Raw genomic sequence first — 19,420 nt, 5'->3', positions numbered from 1 at the left:
AGGTATCCTCCTGTCTGAACACACCTCTACCTACCCCTCCCTGCCCTCTGAGCTACCCCTTGTCTGCACAAAGTCCCTAGCTGCTCCCTCTGATGGGATAAACACAAACATTGTGGTTTCTTCTCTACTCTGTGAAATTTCTGATATGCAGGGCAGGCTTCTATATCAAGTGACTGAGAAGCTTCTCTTATTGCATGCCTGGGCAAAATCTGGCCTGCCAAGCCACCGGATCTGGCCTGCAGACGCTGTGGGGAGCCCCAGGCAAGCTCCCCTGCTTGTCCCACAGCCCTGCACACCGCTCAGAAAAGTGGCTGTGGGCTGTTTCTCTTTGAAAACTGTGAGGGGGGGGGAGACATCAGGCGTAACTCCTGCCCCCAGCCCAATCCCATTGGCCAGCTTCTGGCCAGAAACTGGCCAATGGGAGCTGCCTGTTTGAATAACAGGCAGCCACGAAGCACTAGCTCCCTCCCCTCCAGTTCAGTTATTCACACAAGCACATGGCTGTGCAGCCTGTGCAGGCATGGGGCAGACAAGCAGTCTGAGTAACTATTTAAGCTCTGCAAGCTTTTAGCTCTGCAGGCAGGCAGACTGGTTGGACTGCTGGCTGGTAAGTCTCCTGGCCAGAGCCTGCCTTTGGCAGCCCAGCCCCTCTCTTCCCCATCCCTCTGCCCCCCCCCCCCCCATTCAACATACCCAAACCCTCTGACCTCCTCCTGCACCCATACCCCCTCCCAGATCTGGCACCCAAATCCGCTGCCCAGATCATAATCCCTGTTCACCTTAGGTCACAAACCAAACCCCTGCACCCCAATCCCCTGCCCTAGGTCACAACCACCTCCTACCCTAGGTCACATTCCAAAGCCCTGCACCCCGGTCTCCTGCCTAGGTCACAACCACCTTCACCCAAACTCCCTCCTAGACTTCACTCTCCTTCCTGTACCTCAATCCCTTACCCCAAGCTCCCCTCTGCACCCAACCTCCATCCCAGACCCAACAACTCCTCCATTAATATCAGGGAAGAGAGCGGCTCTTGACCACTTTCCAAAAATCTTGGAGTGGCCCCCATCAAAAATTATTGCCCACCCCTCTCTTATTGGAAAGCTTGTTGGGCTTTCTGCAGACATTGCCAATACAAATTCTGGTGGTGCTAAATGTGCTGGGAAAAACAACGTATGGTGAAAACTGCAAGTGAAACTAAGGGAAGAGATCTTTGGTTTTGGTTGTGGTGCTCACATTGCTTACTAGCCAAAGCAAGTCCCAGTTTTGTGCAAGGGTCACTGAAGACTTTCTTGAACAGTGTTGGGCATGTGTCGAGAGAAAAATGTGCCTTGTGTCCATCAAAAACCAACAAAATTCTGTCTAGCACTGGTCCAAGGGACGGAATTGTGTGCTGCCTTGCTCTAGCAATGTAAAATACTCCAAACCGACAAATTGGCAGAAGTCTTTCAATACTACAACAGTGTGCTGTGAAAGTTTATAAATACTTTCACAGTTAAAGGACTCCAAAACAATTGGAAGACATTCAGCTGCTGTTTGCAGCAGTTATGAGCAAACAGACAGCTTATGAAGCAGGTAGAGGCAATTGAGAAAAATGAGTCATCAGTGACAGAAGTTGCACTGCACATTCGTACCCTTCACAATGATGGTATGTCTACACTACAGCGCTAATTCGAACTAACTTAGTTCGAATTAGTTAGAATTAGCTTATTTCGAATTAACTAGCGCAGCTAGACCTAAAAACTAGTTCGAATTAGCGTTTTGCTAATTCGAACTAGCGCGTCCACACTGATTGGACGCTGGGGCGCATTTAAGGGCACCTGAAACCGGTTCTGGCAGGGCATCAGGTCAGTAGTTGCTTTGTGTGGCTGCTGTCTGAGGCTATCTCTGAGGCTCGAGCTTAAAGGGACCCCCCTGGACAGCCGGTTCTCAGCTTTTCCTGCTTGCTTGCCAACCTCGCCGAGGGACAGCAAAGCGTCGGTCTCTGTGCCCGTCTGTGTCGGTGCTTCCCTTCGGGGACGCCGCCGCAGGTGGCAACGTGGAGCCAGAGCTCGCCCAGCACCTTCTGGTGCACTTTCTGGACTTGCTGCTGCAAGCCTGCCAGCTATGGCTGGAGGCTGCCTGGCACCACCTCGTGCACGTCAGCCCCCTGCCTCTCCGCCTGGCCGTCCTGGGGGCCGTGGAGGAGCCGCGGCAGCGCCCGGACGCCGGCGTGCCCCACCACATCTGGCGTCTGGACACCAGCAGCGACTGGTGGGACCGCATCATCCTGGAGCGCTGGGAAGACCGACAGTAGACCCAGAATTTCAGGATGAGGAGGGACACCTTCCTGGAGCTCTGCGAGTGGCTCGCCCCTGCCCTGCGCAGAAGGGACACTCGCATGAGGCCCGTCATCCCCCTCCAGAAGCGTGTGACCATTGCCCTCTGGAAGCTCTCCATGCCGGACAGCTACCGATCTGTCGGGAACCAGTTCGGCGTGGGGAGATCCACCGTCGGAGCAGTGCTCATACAGGTACAGCACTCACAGGCCACTGGACGGGGGGGAGGGGGGCTGCAAGGAGGGGATGGGCCGCCCCAGGGAAAAAGGGGGGGGGAGGGAGGAGGCGAAAGTGCCCCGCACCGGTCTCTCCCGGCCATACTACACGCTGCCTGGGGGGGTTGCTTCAGGGAGTGGGGTGCGGGGCACTGCCAGGGCACGAACACTCCCAGCCACCCGGGCGCCCCACTGATTCGCGCTTTGCTGTGTCTCTCCGCAGGTGGTCAGGGCCATCAACCGGGTGCTGCTCCGCAGGGTGGTCTGCCTCGCCGACCCGGACGCCATCATCCGGGGCTTCGGCGCCCTGGGCTTCCCCAACTGCGGGAGGGCCATCAATGGGACGCACATCCCCATCTGTGCCCCGGAACACCAGGACTCCCGGTACGTCAACCGCAAGGGGTACTTCTCCGTGATCCTGCAGGCCGTGTGTGACCACCGGGGACAGTTCACGGACATTAATGTGGGCTGGTCCGGCAAGGCACACGACGCACGGGTGTACTGCAACTCCTCCGTGTGCCAGAGGCTGCAGGCCGGGACCTTCTTCCCCAACCGCCACATCAGGGTCGGGGACGTGGACATGCCCGTCTGCCTGGTGGGGGATGCCACCTACCCCCTACAGCCGTGGCTGATGAAGCCCTACACGGGGCACCTCAACCCCTCCCTCCAGGCCTTCAATGCCAGGCTCACCAGGGCCCGCATCGTGGTGGAGGGGGCCTTCGGGCGACTGAAAGCCCGCTTTCGATGCCTCCTCACCCGCCTGGACCTCGCCGAGCACAATATACCTCCTGTAGTGGCAGCATGTTCTGTGCTGCACAATTTGTGTGAGAGAAAGGGGGAGGCTTTCCTGCCAGCCTGGATGGCTGAGGCTGACCGCATGGCTGGCCACTACGCTCAGCCCCGCACCGCCGCCGTCCGGGAAGCCCACCGGGGGGCCGTCCGGATCCGGGAAGCCTTGCGGGAGAGCTTCCTGGTGGAGGAGGAGGAGGACTGAACTCTCCCTGCATGCCCCACTGGGGCCTTCTTCCACCCTCCCCCCTTCCCATTTCCCCTTCCTAACCACCCTTCCTAATGTCAAATAAAGACCTGTTCTGGCAAACATCATCTCTTTTTATTTAACATAAGTGGGGTGGGGGGACGGAGGAGTGAGGGTGGGAGAGGGGAGGGGGAAACCTGGGAGGAGGGAGCTGGAAGGGGAGGGAAGGGAGGAAGGGAATGGAAAGCTCAGGGGTGGGAGTCCGGCTGCCTCTCCCGTCTTGCAGCCCTGCGGGGGCCTCAGAGGGGAATGGGTGTGGAGGTTGGGGCAGGAGGGACGGGGGCTGCGGAGGAAGCAGGAGCAGGAGCAGGAGCAGGAGGAAGCGGGAACCGGTCGAGGAGGCTCTGGAGGTGGCCTCTGAGGGCACGGCCCTGCTCCTCCAGTGCCTCCAAGCTCTGCTGGCGCAGCCGAAGGTCTTCCTGGACCCAGTGGTCCTGGGTGCGGAGCTGGTGATCCAGGAAGCGGAGGTGCCGCCGCTGGTAGTCCTCCTGCTTCCTGGCTCTCCTGCTGGCCCGGGCACGGGCAGCTGCTGCAGGTGGGGTGGTGCGCCCTGCAGGCCCAGGTGCTGCGGCTGTGGTGAAACAAGAGCAGCGGTCAGTTCTCCCTGGGGCCCAGGTGTGTGAAACCCAGCTCCCCTCTGCAAGGCCAGGGCCCCTGCATGACACCCAGCTGCTGCCCCGTGGTGGGCAAGGCCCAGGCGCACGGTCCCTGGGCTCCCTCTCCCCCCAGCCCCCCGTACACATAAGGGGAACACGATGGTACTCACATGTGGAGGCCTCCCCGGCCTCGGACAACACAGGCGAGCGGCTCAGTGGGGTGCCTCGGGGGTCCTGGGTCCTGGGCAGGATGCCGCTAGGCTCCTGGCTCTCAGTGTCCTCCTCCTCCTCCTCCTCGTCAGGGAGTGGTCCCTCTGCCCCGGGGTCAATCACCACCCGGGGGGCAGGGACGGCATGAGCCCCCAGAATGCGGTCCAGAGCCAGAAAGTGGGGGCAGGCCTCTGCGTCTCCTCCTGTCTGGCAGGCCCGGGAGTAGGACTGCCACAGGTCCTTAATCTTGCAGCGGACCTGCTCCCTGCTGCGGTGGTGGCCTCTGGCGGCCAGGCTGGCAGCTATGCGGCCGCAGACGGCCACGTTCCTGTGGCTAGTGCGGAGATCGTGGACATTGGAGGCTTCCCCCAAAACCTGGATGAGGTCCACGATCTCCGCACTAGACCACGCAGGCGCCTGCCTCTTGCGTCCCCAGGCAGGCTCCTGGGAGCCGCCAGGCTGGTCCCGGGAAGAGGGGGAGGGCTGGGGTGCATCGGGTGGCTGGCTCATGGGGTGTCAGGTGCAGGGTCTGCTGGCAGGGTGCTGGCAGCCTTGCAACTGGCACAAACACTGTAGCCAGCCCGTGCCCCTTTAAGGGCTCCGGGGCTGGGAGGGGGGCAGAAGAGTTTCCCTGGTGGTGCCCAGAGTGGCCACCAGGGAAAGCTGGGGAGGGCTAGCCTCCCACTAGTTCGAACTAAAGGGCTACACAGCCCTTAGTTCGAACTAGTAAGTGCGAACTAGGCTTAGTCCTCGTGAAATGAGGTTTACCTAGTTCGAACTAAGCGCTCCGCTAGTTCAAATTAAGTTCGAACTAGCGGAGCGCTAGTGTAGTGCCTATCAAAGTTAATTCGAACTAATGTCCGTTAGTTCAAATTAACTTTGTAGTGTAGACATACCCTAACTTAGCATGAGGCTCAGAGAAAGATTTGTCACATCACACACAAAGACCCCGCTGCAGTCTTTGGTTGAGGGTGGGGAAATTAAGGAGCAGCAATTTTACAATGCAGTTGAGACTTTTTATTCAGCATCTCTGAAGTACTTTGAACCGTGGAAACCTGCCTTTGAGTGCACAGAAAACTTGAGTGGTTCTTGTTGAGAAGGATGCTGATGTGGGATAATGTACAAACCAGTCTTGCTTTTGCCACACAAGAAAGCCCACCCTAGATGAGAACAGATGAGAATCAATTTTTTGACAAACAGACAAATGCAAAACCAATAGTATCCTGTCACACATCTGACTGGAGCACTCAGAAAACCCCCATTTCTGAAAGGGGATGGAACATTTTTCAAGAGATGGACAATAAGGCAGTAGAATACTCAGATCTCTCAAAGGCAGTTGAGTTCATTTTGTGTTTGCCTGGTGTCACGTTACTGGATTTTAAGGGGAGCAGCCAGATCACTGCTGCACCCATCGGGGGGGGGGGGGGTGTTTGCCCTAAATTCTGTACAAAGAGGGCCATGTGAGGGGTCAAATGAAAGCTTCTGTTCTGCTGATTCTATGTATGCTGCTCATGTACTTGTGTGACATCTGTATGTGGAGTTATGAATATGGACTCTGTGCTGATACTGGCCTGCACTGCCTGTTAAGGAGGATTGGCCAATGAATGACTATGCTAATTAGCACAGTTCCAGGGACAATGGCTCTCAAGATGCCCAATACACACTTGAGGAATACATCTGGAAATCTGCAAACCAGCCAATACCATGGCTGCTGACATGGGACAAAGGGATAGGTCACTGGGTCATGTGACCTGCTCCAGCTTGGAAGGTACCAGGGATAGATATAAAATGCCATGAGGCAAACTCCATCTTGTCTGCAATTCTGCCACTGATCCCAGATGCAGCCTTGCGAGGGACAGCGAGCCAGGAAGGATTGCTGACCCGTCCTGACATAGGATGTACACCAGAGACTTCTAAGCTGGCAGTTTGTAACATCTCTGCTGAAAGCCTGCATCCAGAATTTGGTGATTGGTGCATGTAATGTATTCTCCTTAACAACCTCACTCTCCACCTTTTCTTTCCTGTATTAATAAATGTTTAGATTTTAGATTCTAAAGGATTGGCCCAGCGTGATCTTGTGGGTAAGATCCAAAGTGTAAATTGCACGTGGATCTGTGGCTGGTCTTTTGGGACCGGAAGAACCCGTTCGGGGTAGGTGGGATTGGGGTCTATAACCCCTCAACTGTGTGTTAGGCCCGGGGCTGATTGTGGCACAGGGAGAGCTGGGGTGTCTGAGGGGTTTTGCTCGTGAGGCTTCCTGCTGGCCGGATTGGCAGCTGAAGCGCTCGGTGTGACTAGTTTGTGGCCTATTTGGGAAAGGTCTCCAGTCAGGGGCTGTAAGGAGCCCTAGTGTTGAGCAATTCGCCCTGAGCGGACGCCCTCAGCAGTGCCCAGACCCGGCCCGGTCCGTCACAGTGGCGTAGTTGGCAGGATCCACAGATCTTGGTCAATTGAGCTTTGGATCAGAGCCCCACGCTGTCTAAATTTGATTTTGGTGTTGAGAGTTTGGTTGGTTAAAGGGTGGCTGCAATGAATCAGCAACAGTATGAGAGTCTGGACAAAAAGGCTCTGAAATATTTGTGCTTGGAGAGAGGCATTGCCTTTAGAAAGAACGCTTTCCATCAGCCCGGCTGCACTTGCCACAGGCTGCCATCCGGGGGCGGGGGGTCAATTGGGGGGCTGTCAGGATCCAGGAGGCCCTGCAGGAGAGCTTCCACCCTGAGGAGCCCGCAGAGCCACCCCAGTCCTCCCCATCGGAGGCTCGTGCCCCATTCCTCCCTCACCCCCTTCCACTTACCCCTTCCCTAGCCCCCCTTCCTGATGTAAAAAATAAAGGACATGTGTGTTCAAAAATAGAAACTCTCTTTATTGAACAAAACTGGGGGAGGGGGGATTAACCTCTGGGGAGACTGGGAAAAGGAGATGGGAGAGGGGAGGGGGAAACCTGGGAGGAGGGAGCTGGAAGGGGGAAGCCAGGGGAAGAAGTAGGAGGGGAAGTATAAAACTATGGTACGCCATTGTCACCTTACCAAATTTGAGGGGAGCAGCCAGATCGCTGCTGCACCCATAGGTGGGGGTGTTGGCCCCAGAAAATGGTATAAAAGGGGGGCCATGCGGGGTGTTGAATAGAAGCTTACTGTCTGCTAATCCTATGTACGCTGTTCATGTGTTTGTATAATGTCTGTGTGTGCAATTATAAGCATGTACTCGTATGGATACTGAATATTTCCCTGCATGTGGTTGAGCATTGGGCAGGGCCCGGCCTATGGACATGCTAATCAGTGAGGCCCTGTGGGACAATGGCTCTCAATGGGCCAAGGACACACCTAAAGAATGAGTGGTGACTCATACCTGAGGGCTACCAGCAGGGAACACAGGAATAAGCAGGGGACCAGGTGACCTGCTATAACCAAGAAGAGACCAGGAAGGAGGGATAAATAGGCCATGTGGTGGTCTCCATCTTGGTCTTCAGCTCAGCACTTCATCCCAGAGGCAGCATTGCAGGGATTGAAGAGCCCGGAAGACCTGTGAACCCATCCTGATCCTAGGATGTGCAACAAGGACTTTTAAACCAGCAGCTGTAACATCTCTGCTAGAGCCTGCATCGAGGACTGGGAGATTCGGTGCATGTAACGTACTATCCTTTAACAACCTTACACTCATGCTTTTCTTTCTTGTAATAATAAACCTTTAGAGGATATATTCTAAAGGATTGGCCCAGCGTGATTTGTGGGTAAGATCCAGAGGGTAAATTGACCAGGGATCTGTGGCTGGTTTCTTGGGACCGGACAGAACTTGTTCAGGGTAGGTGGGATTGGGTGCTAGGACCCCCCACCTGTGTATGAGGCCTGGGACCATCTGGGGCACGGATATTGCTGGGGTGTCGGAGGGGTTTTGCTCGTGAGGCTTCAGGCAGGCTGCTGAAGCACTCTGTGGGACTGGTTTGTGGCCTGTTTGGAGAGGTCACCAGTCTGGGGGCTGTAAGGAGTCCCGGATTTGAGCAATTTGCCCTGAGTGGACGCCCTCAGCTGTGCCCAGACACGGCCCGGACCGTCACAGCCATATCTTCAGTACAGTGTACAGACGTGGTCTCCTCACCTAAAAAAAGATGTTTTGGCCTTGGAAAGGGTTCAGAAAAGGGCAACTAAAATGATCAGGGGTTTGGAACAGGTCCCATATGAAGAGAGGCTAAAGAGACTGGGACTTTTCAGCTTAGAAAAGAGGAGACTGGGGGGGGATATGATAGAGGTCTATAAAATCATGAGCGGTGTGGAGAGGGTGCATAAAGAAAAGTTCTTCATTAGTTCCCATAATAGAAGGACTAGAGGACACCAAATGAAATGAATGGGTAGCAGGCTTCAAACTAATAACAGAAAATTCTTCTTCACAAAGCAAAGAGTCAACCTGTGGAACTCCTTGCTGCAGGAGGCTGTGAAGGCTACAACTAGAACAGAGTTTAAAGAGAAGTGAGATCAAGTCATGGAAGTTCGGTCCATGGAGTGGTATTAGCCAGGGGGTAGAAATGGTGTCCCTGGCCTCTGTTTGTGGAAGGCTGGAGATGGATGGCACGAGACAAATGGCTTAGTCATTGTCTTTGGTCCACCCCCTCGGGGGTACCTAGTGTGGGCTGCTGTTGGCAGACAGGCTACTGGGCTAGATGGACCTCTGGTCTGACCCAGTACGGCCATTCTTATGTTCTTATGTTCTAAGCTCAGGGTCGGGGGTCTCACTGGACCACCTTGATTTTCATGCAAACCTGCTCCTGGGTGGCCAGGCTGGCAGCTCTCCTGCCCTAGACGGCCGCTTTCCTGTGCCTAGTGCGGAGGTCGTGGACGTTGGAGGCCTCCCCCCAAACCTGGATGAGGTCCACAATCTCCGCACTAGCCCAGGCGGGCGCCCACCTCTTGCGGCCCCGGGCAGGCTCCTGGGAGCTGCCAGCCTGGTCCTGGGAAGAGGGAGAGGGCTGGGGGGCAGCGGGTGGCTGGCTCGAGCCGTGCCAGGTGCAGGGTCTGCTGGCTGGGTGCTGGCAGGCTTGCACCTGGCACAGGCACCGTAGCCAGACCGTGCCCCTTTAAGGGCTCCGGGGCCGGGAGGGGGCAGACGAGTTTCCCTGGTGGTGCCCAGAGTGGCCACCAGGGCAAGCTGGGGAGGGCTAGCCTCCCACTAGTTCGAATTAAGTGGCTACACAGCCCTTAATTCGAACTAGTTAATTCGAACTAGGCGTTAGTCCTCGTACAATGAGGTTTACCTAGTTCGAATTAAGCGCTCCGCTAGTTTGAATTAAGTTCCAACTAGTGGTTTGCATGTGTAGCGCCTATTAAAGTTAATTCGAACTAACGGCTGTTAGTTCGAATTAACTTTGTAGTGTAGACATAGCCAGGGCTATCAGGTCCACCTGACGATCATCTGCTTCCCCTGGGCCACTTCCAAACTCCCCCTCACTCTGTGCCTGGCTCCCAGGCAGCAGCTAGGGTTACCAGATGGTTTAAAAAAAATACTGGACACTATCTCAGGTGGCAGGGCGGGAAGGGAGGAACCAGCTCGCAGGGAGTGGGGGCTGGCCAGGAGGGGGTTGAGGGGGGAGCGGGGCTGGCCTGGGCGCATGCAGATCCTGGGGTGCTGCCTGTGCCACGCATGGTCCCAGCAGGGTGCACGGGCAAGTCCGGCCCCGGGGATTCCATCCCACACTGGCCCTGCCCCCCTCCTCTCTACTGTGTAGTTGTGTACTGTCTGGTAGACACGGTCATGCAGTGTGACTCATGCAGTGTGAGCGTGTCTACCAGCCAGGCAGTACGCAACTACGTACTGATACTCATGATAATACAGCTTAATTAGAAAATATTGGACATATTCTCAATTTGTTCAAAACCAGACACCTGGCAACCGTAACAATGGCACGTTCACAGGGGCTGTATAGTCCGTGTTTGGGGGTAGGGAAATAAGGGTCTCCTCCTCGACTCGCCAGGGCCACTGGGCCCAGGCATTATCGGACTCAGCCAGATCCTGAGTCCTCCTGGCATGAGAGTTCAGGGTAGGTCTCTGCTCCCTCCGGCAGCTGGCCCCCTACTGAGCTTCTGGGCTCAGTGTTTATACTTCCTGCCCCTCCCCTAGGCCTTTGTGGGCTTAAAGGGGCAGGCTCCATCTCAGCCCACCCGGCAGTCACCCCTGCTCACTACACCCTTGTTCAGGGCAGGGCAGGGCAGGCAAACCAATGCAGTCCCAGAATCAATATGGCCCAGGCCCAATATGGCCTAATATGGCCCAGGCACTTAACCAAGTGTGGGGCAGCCAAACAGTTCCCCAAGCACACGCATGGAGCAGGAGACTGCCACCCAGTATGTGGGGTGGCAGGCAGGGCAGGGGCCCTCCCTACTCCACTGCATCCTGGCCCAGGGACCCAGCAGTGGCAGCCCTAGCTGTCATTGGGGTGAGTGGGGATCCAGCCTGCAACATGCTGCACTCTAGCCCAGTGGTTGCCAACCTTTTCAGGTGGGGACCCATTTTGACAATTCAGGAAGACTTGGTGACCCAGGGCAATTCAAAAACGGGGGAGGAAGGGGGGCAGACCCACCTGGGGAGACACTTGGCAACCCTTTAGAAATGTAATAGCAACCCATATTTGGGTCCTGACCCATAGGTTGGGAAACCTTGTTCTAGAATGTTATGAGATTAGCTTGACAGTTGTCAGCTTCCCCTGGGCCACTGCCTAACTCCTCCTCGGCATCTACCTGGCTCCATGCTGTTACCCCAAAGATATTCTCACTGGAGACCACCCAGGGTTACACTAGTACGGGTTTATTTCCACTAGGTAAAAGTAAAGAGGAGAGAGCATCCACCAAAGGTTTAAACTAAAGAAGATAGAAGTCTCTCTCTCTCTCTCACATACACACACAGGTTACGTCTAGACTGGCCCCTTCTTCGGAAGAGGCATGTAGGAATAAGAGATCCTCCGGAAAAGGGCTTTATTCCGGAGGATCGCGCCAGTCTGGACGCTCTTTTCCGGCTTTTCCCCAAGCTGGAAAAAAAGTGGCAGCCATGTTTATTTAAATCCCGTGGGGGATATTTAAATCCCCCGCGCATTTCCCTATTCCAAAGTTCGAAATTAGCATGCCTCTTCAGGAGAAGGGGCCAGTCTAGACGTAGCCACACAGACAAGCAAGCAAGCACACACCCCTGCATTCATTCACTCATTCATTCCTGCCCTCAGACACTCACACACTTACACAGGCATATGGGTTGCAGAAGGAGCCAAGGCATGTGGATCCTGGAGGGTTTGTCTGCTCATCATGGCTGGGGAAGCTGGTCAGGAGGAGAGACACTGAAGAGGAGCTTGGCAGGGGCAGGGGCAGGAAAAAGAGAGTCTCACATGTGCTCCCTCTCCTTATATAGTGTCTGAATGGCTCCTGTGACTCATTCACCTCATCATCAGGGAGCACGCCGAGACTGCTCTTTATCCAGCCAGGAGCATGCCCAGACTGTGATGACTCACTGAAATGTGCTCCATTGTTCCCAGTCTTCTTCAAACACACTCACACTCTCTCTCCATTCACCCAGGGGAGAATGCAGCTTAGGGAAAGTTACAAGGAAGGTGCCTGAGAGTTACAAAGATTACAAAGTTGCAGTTTACAGTAAGTTTGAGAGTTACACAGATTGCAAAGTTTGATAAGGATCACAATAAGTTGCAGTTTAAAACCTTAGACCTTACAGTTTGTTGTAGTTTCAGAAAATCCATGTATATAAATTGAGTAAGCTCAGGCGGAGGCTTTTTTTATGCAACACACGCCAGCTGCTGATTCTTGGGGTTGTGGTAGTCTGAACCCTCGTGCAGGGTGTAGAAGGTCTCCTCTTCGGAGCAAGGGCCTGGCGGTCTGGGCCAGTCCTCAGCCTCTGCAAGGTCCTCAGGGCCCTCCTGGATTGGGAGCTCAGAGCAGGCCTCTGCTTTCTCCGGCAGCTGGAGCCCTACTGAACTCCTACCTGTCCCACCCCTTGGCATCCATGGAGTTAAAGGGGCAGGGCCCGGCTCGGCCCACCCAGGCTCAGAAAGGGGTTCTTCCCCCTTGGGGATCACTGAGCAGCCACCCTGTTCCCTACAGCCTCCATAAATCCATGCATAACTTCTGTCAGGAAGAACTGAACCTGGGACCTCTGCAGCGTGAGCTATAAAGCCAGCTGGGTCTCAGTGTAGGCAGTAAAGCTCCCTTGTTCTTATCTCTTGCTGGAAGTGGGCCAAGTGCCACTACAAGGGACAGTGAACCACATTAGGTGTGAGAGTTACATATGCATCTACTGAATATGTTATGCTGTACTGGCAATAAAAAGAAAGGAGCAGATCACAATGTCTGAAGAAAAGGCACCATCTACCCCCAATGCTGAGAGGCTGATGGCTACCAAGAGAAGATGTAGGTCAGGGATTCCATAACAGAGGCATCCAACTGCCAACCTGATTTGATGTCCTGGGAGGTGTGTTGCCTTCCAGAAGCCCACATCTGAGACATCACAAAAAGGTTGCAGAGGGTTCCATCCCTCTGACCATTACCTCATGCTGCTCATCCAAGTGGACACTAATGATACTGCCAGATCATGGGTGGTGGGTATGCTAGGTGGGGGGAGGCATTGCCTTTCCAAACCACCAGCCTGGCCCCACCCATACTCTGCTCCCAGAATGCCTGCTGTAGGCATACTGGAGGTGGAGTGTTGCTGCCATGGATGACCTGCTCTCCCTATCCTCGGGGCCAGGGAGGCTGGGGCCACACATCGCCTGCCCTTTCCATGATGCTGGGGGTGGAGCCTGAGCAGAAGGTGCAGGGCTTGGGGCTTGCCTCCCCCAGCCCTACCTTCACCCATGAGCCAGATATAACCCTAAACAGATCAGCAGTGACTACAGAGTCCTGGGAGCAAGGGTGAAGGGACTGGGGGCACAGATGGTGTTGTTCTCTGTTCTCGTGGCAGTGGGCAATGGCTTAGGCAGGGACACATGCATTCTAGATGAATGCATGACTGTGCATATGGTGTAACTGGGGCTTTGGTTTCCTCAGTCATGAGATGTTTCAGAAAGGAGGTGGTGTCCAACTGACCAAGAAGTTGAAGAGCATCTTAAGTCACTGACTAACCTACTGAAAAGGGCTTTAAACTAAGTTCAAGGGGGCAGGAGACAAAAGCCCACAGGTAGCCATAAAAATATAACAATAATAACAGAGGGCTAGATATCAAGGGTGGGAGGAGATGGAAAATTACAATAGGGTCAAGACGCAACAACAGGGAAAACAGTAGGGGAATCTGCTTAGCATCTCTAGATGTCTGTACAAAGGCAAGGAGTACAAAGAATAAAAAGGAACAACTGGAAGTCTTAGTACATAAGCAAAATTATAACAAATTATCATCACTGGAACATGGTGGGATAAATCTCATGTCTGGAATATTGGAAGAGAAAGCATAGTCTGTTCAAGAAGGACAAGAAGAGAAAAAAGGAAGGAGGTGTTGCATTATACCTCAGGAACATGCACATCTATACTGAGAGCCAGGAGGAGGCAAAACAATAGTCAGTTGAAAGTGTCTACAAGGAGACAAAAAGGGGAAGAAGAAAAAAAACAAAAAATAACCCAGTAGTACTGTAGTACTGTGACCAGGGCCAGCTTTAGGAAGTGCAGGGCCCAATTCGAACAATTTTGATGGGGCCCCGCAGCAATTTTGGTTGAGCAAAAAGAAAAAAAAAAAGGTACACAAGTTTCAACGTGGGGCCCCAGGAATTTTTTTGAGTGAGCAAAAAAAAGGCACATAAAAAATCCCCCACCAACACACGCACATACCCTCCCGTGGCACAAGAAAACCCTGCACTAAACTCACACCTCTTGCAGCGCAGACAGCCGATGCACTCCTCCTCTGGGGCTGACGCCCCCTCCCACAGCACACCCAGCAGGGGCGGCAGGTTTGTATAATTTCTGGTGGTGCCCCATTAGCCACATTCCTTGACCCCTGTTAACCTGACCCCCATTAGCCACACCCCCTGACCCCCATTAGCCACACCCCCTGACCCCCATTAGCCAGGCCTCTGGAGGTAACACGCTGGGGGCAAGATGGACACATGACCAGAAGTAAAAGGTGTCATGTCACCCCTCTCGAAGGGCTTTTCCCACCATCCTCCTACCAACAGGGATTAGTTTGGCCCCCACCAAACCCCCTCATGCAACTATCCTGCAATTGCATTAACCCAATGTGTGTGACATTAACTCAGGGGCAGAGAGGCTAGGGGAAGTGTTCCCTCTAAGGCTATGTCTACACTCACGGCTTCTTACTCAAGTACAGCCATTCTTGGCAAGAACCCACAGAGCAGTCACACTGCCCGCCTGCTCTTGCGCAAGGGAATTTACAGTCCGGTGTGGTAAAAGAGGGCTTCTTGCGCAAGCGCTACGCTCTTTTCTAACAGGTGTACGCTCTCTTGCGCAAGAGGGCAGTGTGGATGCTCGGCAGGGATTTCTTGCGCAAGAAACCCCTACGGCTAATATGGCCATCAGAGCTTTCTTGCTTAAGAGAGTGTCCACACTGCTATGGATGCTCTTGTGCAAAAGCACAGCTCGCACACGGCAGTGTGGACGTGTTCTTGCGCAAGACTTCTTGTACAAGAACCCTTGCGCAAGATGTTCTTGCACAAGAAGCCGCCAGTGTAGACATAGCCTAAGAGTTTCCTCCCATGAGCAGAATGGATTTTGTGTTGTGCACCTGTACTGAGTTCATGTGGCTTGTTTCGATGTGCCACTGTGTCACCCAAGTTATTAATAAATATTTTATAAACCTTTCCCTTTTCCCTCTGCTGCCATGTCTCCTCCCCTTGCTCCATCAGCTCCCCTGGTGCCTGCTGCCCCCCAACTCCTCACCCTCCTCTGCTGTCCTGACTCCTGCCCTTCTCACTGCTCTCAGCCCTCCTGCAACCTGCCCCCCTCCACCAGCCCTTCTCTCCCCTCTGTGCCCACTCCTCCAGTAGCCCCACTCTGATCATGTGAGCTACCCCTCCTCATCCCCTCTTCCAACACCTCCCTCTGCACACCTGCCCTGCCTCTCTCCTCTGGTGCTGGTCCCTCCCCTGCAGGTGTCTGCCCTTCTGCTTCACCCCCAGAATCCCCTGGCACCTGCACCTTCCCTTAGCCCTGCACCCTCCTGGTGCCTCCCCCTTCCCTCACTGCCCCGCCCCCTTTTTCCCTGAGGCCCACCCACTCACCACTATCGGCCCCGTTCCCCTCCTGCCCCTCTCTGCCCTCACACATGACTTGCTCCATCCCCACCTCTCTCATGCCCACCCCTTCTTTCAAGCCTTCTCCCAGCACCTCCCCCTCCCCCTCTAGCCCCCAATGCTCTTCCCCTCTCCTCTCTTCTCCCAGCATCACCCTGTCCCCCCTTCCACTGACACCTCCCCTCCTGCCCTTTTCCTCATTGTCTGCACTTGGCCCCCGGCATTTGTCTCTCCTCCACCCTGTCTCTTGGTGCCTTCCCCTTTCTTCCCCCTCCCCCTCCGCACAAGCCCCTTCCTCTCCTACCCCTTCCCCCTAGTTTTTCACCTCCTGTACCTTCTGCCTTCCACTTTGCGGGACTGGAGTCTGCACTCGGGCTCCGGACTCAGAACCCGGAGCTAGGCCAAGCGGCACAACAGGGTGCCAAGCAGTTTTAAAGTCCTGGGCCGTGACGTCACATCATGCCCAGGTGTCTCCCCGCCCACCTGGGAACACCACGAATGGCAGCAGCAGGCAAGGGGGAGCCGTGCATGGCAGGGATGGGACAGGGCCAAGGGGGACGTTCTGGGGCCAGGGTGGGAGGATGCGCGGGGGGGCCGGCAGGTGGGGTCCGGGGACCGCTCCAGGCAGAGCCGGGGGAGAGACCCACCTCCAAATATTTTTGCTCCACTCACCCCCCTAGGGAAGGCTTTTAAAGAGATCCCGTGGCAGTCTGAAGTCAGCTCAGCTCACCCTTAATTGATTTGTAGCCATCCTGCATCAGCTGCCCCTGATTAGCCAGGGCCATTGCTGTTCCTTTTGTAAGGGCTGCTGCCTCTTTCCCCTTCCATCAAGCTCTCTAACCTGCCCTGTCATGTGATCTTTAGGTGGAGCGAGGAAACCACTCTTCCACCGAGTGCAGCAGGTGCTTTCTCCCCCTGCACCCCTCCTCTCCTCTGTTCTGGGAGGGGTGTGTGGGGGGGCTACTGGGGTTGTGGCAGGCTGGCCCTGGTTATATTCTGGGCCGGGCCCCCTCTTCTTTCACCTGCTCTGTCTGCAGGCAGCTTCCTCCTGCCACCCCTTCACCTCAGCTGGCTGCAGGAGCTGGTGGGTGGGGCCTTTGCTGCCCTTGCCCTGGGTGGGGGGAGGAGGACCCCTATTTTCCATCCTTTTGGGGCCTGCCTGGCCCCTTTTTCACTGCTTGAGGCCTGGACTTCACCGTTCTTGTGGCTGCTACTCCCTCTGGGGCAGAGGTGGGGGGGGGGGGCTGCTGTAGAGCAGCTCCTGGGACTCTTGCTTTCCCTTCACAGTTTGCTCTGTGTGTGTGTGTGTATGTGTGTGTGTTGGGGGGGAGGAGTTTGTAAGGGGTCCTCCTTCCATCTGGGGCCCTAGGTGGCAGCCAGTACAGCTTTTGTGGGGTGCTGGGGGTGGGGGGTAGCTCCCTCTGCCCCTTGCTGATTCCCTTGCATTGCTGCTGCTCCCTCCCCAGCCCCAGGTGCTGCAGGGGCCATGTCCATCCTTGGCCCCACTGCTTGCCTCCCCGCCCCTCCCTTGCTCTGGTGGGTCCTGCAGCAGGTGCTGTGGGCCTGCCAGTCAGGCACCTGTGGGCACACTGGTTCCCACCGTCCCCCAGCAGTGTCTTGCTGCCACCCTGCTTCTTGAGCAGGCTCCTTCTCACAGCCTGCCTCCCCTCTCCTCTACCCGTGTGCCCATGCCCCCTCTGGCATCTTGTTTGGTGCCTGAGCCTCCCACTCTTCTTTAGTTACCCTCCCCCCCACACACCGCTTCACTTCCCCATGTTTTTCAAATAATTGACCCTCTCACCTTCCCAGTGCAGCCAGAGGAGCCGCTCTTACTATCCTGTGCTGGGAGCTGTACCCCTTGTTCCTCCCCCCCCCCTTCCTCCTATGTGCGTTGCTGCCCTCCCACCCCACTTCCAGCCTAGCGGGGGGAGTGGTGAGCCTTCCTCTTCCCCTCCCTCCCCCCTATGCCCCTTGCTCCACCCCCTGGCACTATTGGCCTCTCCTAATTGACTGTTCCTGTCTCCTCCCCCATGAACAAAATGGAGGGGCAGTCGTGTGCTGCCCCTGCTGCACCTTGCCCACCCCCCCCCCCCCACTACCTCTATGAATGCTGACCCCTCTGAGGTCTGCCAGGCCACCCGCTCATATAGCAGAGGCAATGGATGTGGATGGGGATTCCAGGACCCCGACCGCTCCTGCCGCGGCACCTTCTGACACCAGTGTCACCACCAAGAAAGCCTCCCTGAAGGGCAGGAAGGGCCAGGGGACCAGGAAGGGCAAGAGCCCTGCCCGGAAGGCAAAACCTCCTGTGCCAAAGGCTCACCCCCTGGCTGTGGCCTCGGCCATGGCTTCCCCTCTTTCCCATCCCCCTGTTCCCTCCACCAGCTCTGGGAGTGAGGATGTCCTGGCCCCCAGGGCGTACGCCCAGGTGGCTGCCACCTCCCCGCTTCCCGCCTGCTGCCTCCCAATCTGCTCAAGCCACTGCCCGGAATTCCATCTCCAGCGGCCGTGGCCCCTTTCCCACCCTGACCAGGAGGCACGGGCTCCGTTCCCTCCTGGTGTTGGCCTTGCCCCACATGGAGACCTACGTGCGGGCGTTGGCACGCGTGGTGGGGCCTGCGGCCATGGTGGCGGCCTCTAAGACATTCGGGAAGGTCGTATTCTTCCGGGCGTCTGAGGCTGCCGCCCAGGAGGCAGTGGAGAAGGGTTTGGTGGTGGGAGGTGTCCATGTCCCACTTGAGCCTCTGTAGGACCTGGGTGTACGGGTGGTATTTTCCTCTCTTCCTCCCCAACGCTGCCCTGCTGCCTTTCCTCTCCACCCTGGGGAGGCCCTTGTCAGTCCTAAGTCCCCTTCCTCTGGGCTACCCTCCACCACGTTCTCTCCTTCCACCAGCAGGTTCAAATCCAACTCATGCCGGCGGGGCATGGAGGAGAAGCCCTAGAAGGGTCATTTCTGGTGCCCCATCAAGGGTCCCAGTACTAGGTATATTATACAGTGGGGGATGCCCGGTGTTTTCTCTCTCAGGCGACGGGGCACATCTGAAGGGACTGCCCCCCTGGCCTGGCTCGGAGAGGCACTTGGGACCCCCGACGCCCAGGAGGGCACCCCCTGCATCAGCCCCCGCCGCCCAGTCCCCATGCCCCGGGGACTCGTGGGGCTGCCCTTCTGGGCTGGCTGCCCCCAGCGCAGCCCTCCCCGCGGCAATCGCCGGCGCAGGCGCTGTCTGCCTGTCGGCGCGAGTGTGGGCCACTGCCGGCCTGTCACACACCTCCCCCCTTTTCAGGCATTCGCGTCCCCCCTGCTCCCGTTCCCCTACTCGCGAGAAAAAGTCCGCATTCTTATGCTTGACCCCCGCCCGGTGTCGTACCTCAAACTGGTAGGGTTGCAAGGCTAAGTACCACCGCATAATGCGGGGGTTTGTCTCTTTCATGGAGTTCAACCATACTAAGGGAGCATGATCCGTGATCAACCAAAATTTATTTCCCCACAAATAATACCGGAGTGACTCAATCGCCCACTTTACCGCCAGTGCTTCCTTCTCTATCGTGGCATAGTTCAGTTCTCGGGGTAGAAGCTTGCGGCTTATGTATAGGACGGGGTGTTCTTCTCCTTGTCTCTCTTGTGCAAGCACAGCCCCGAGGCCCACCGCAGAGGCGTCTGTATACAAAAAAAAAGGGGGTTTTAAAGTCTGGCTGGATTAATATAGGGGCTCCCATCAATTTCTCTTTTAACGACAACAATGCCTCCTCCGCCCGGGGATTCCATCGGACCTTGAAGGGTTCCGAATTCTTTGTTAGGCGAGTGGCTACCGAAGCGAATCCTG

This window comes from Pelodiscus sinensis, chromosome W (assembly GCF_052426305.1).
Source record: "Pelodiscus sinensis isolate ZL-2025 chromosome W, ASM5242630v1, whole genome shotgun sequence".
In the NCBI taxonomy this organism is placed as follows: domain Eukaryota; kingdom Metazoa; phylum Chordata; order Testudines; family Trionychidae; genus Pelodiscus; species Pelodiscus sinensis.
Note: the sequence above shows the minus strand (reverse complement) of the source record.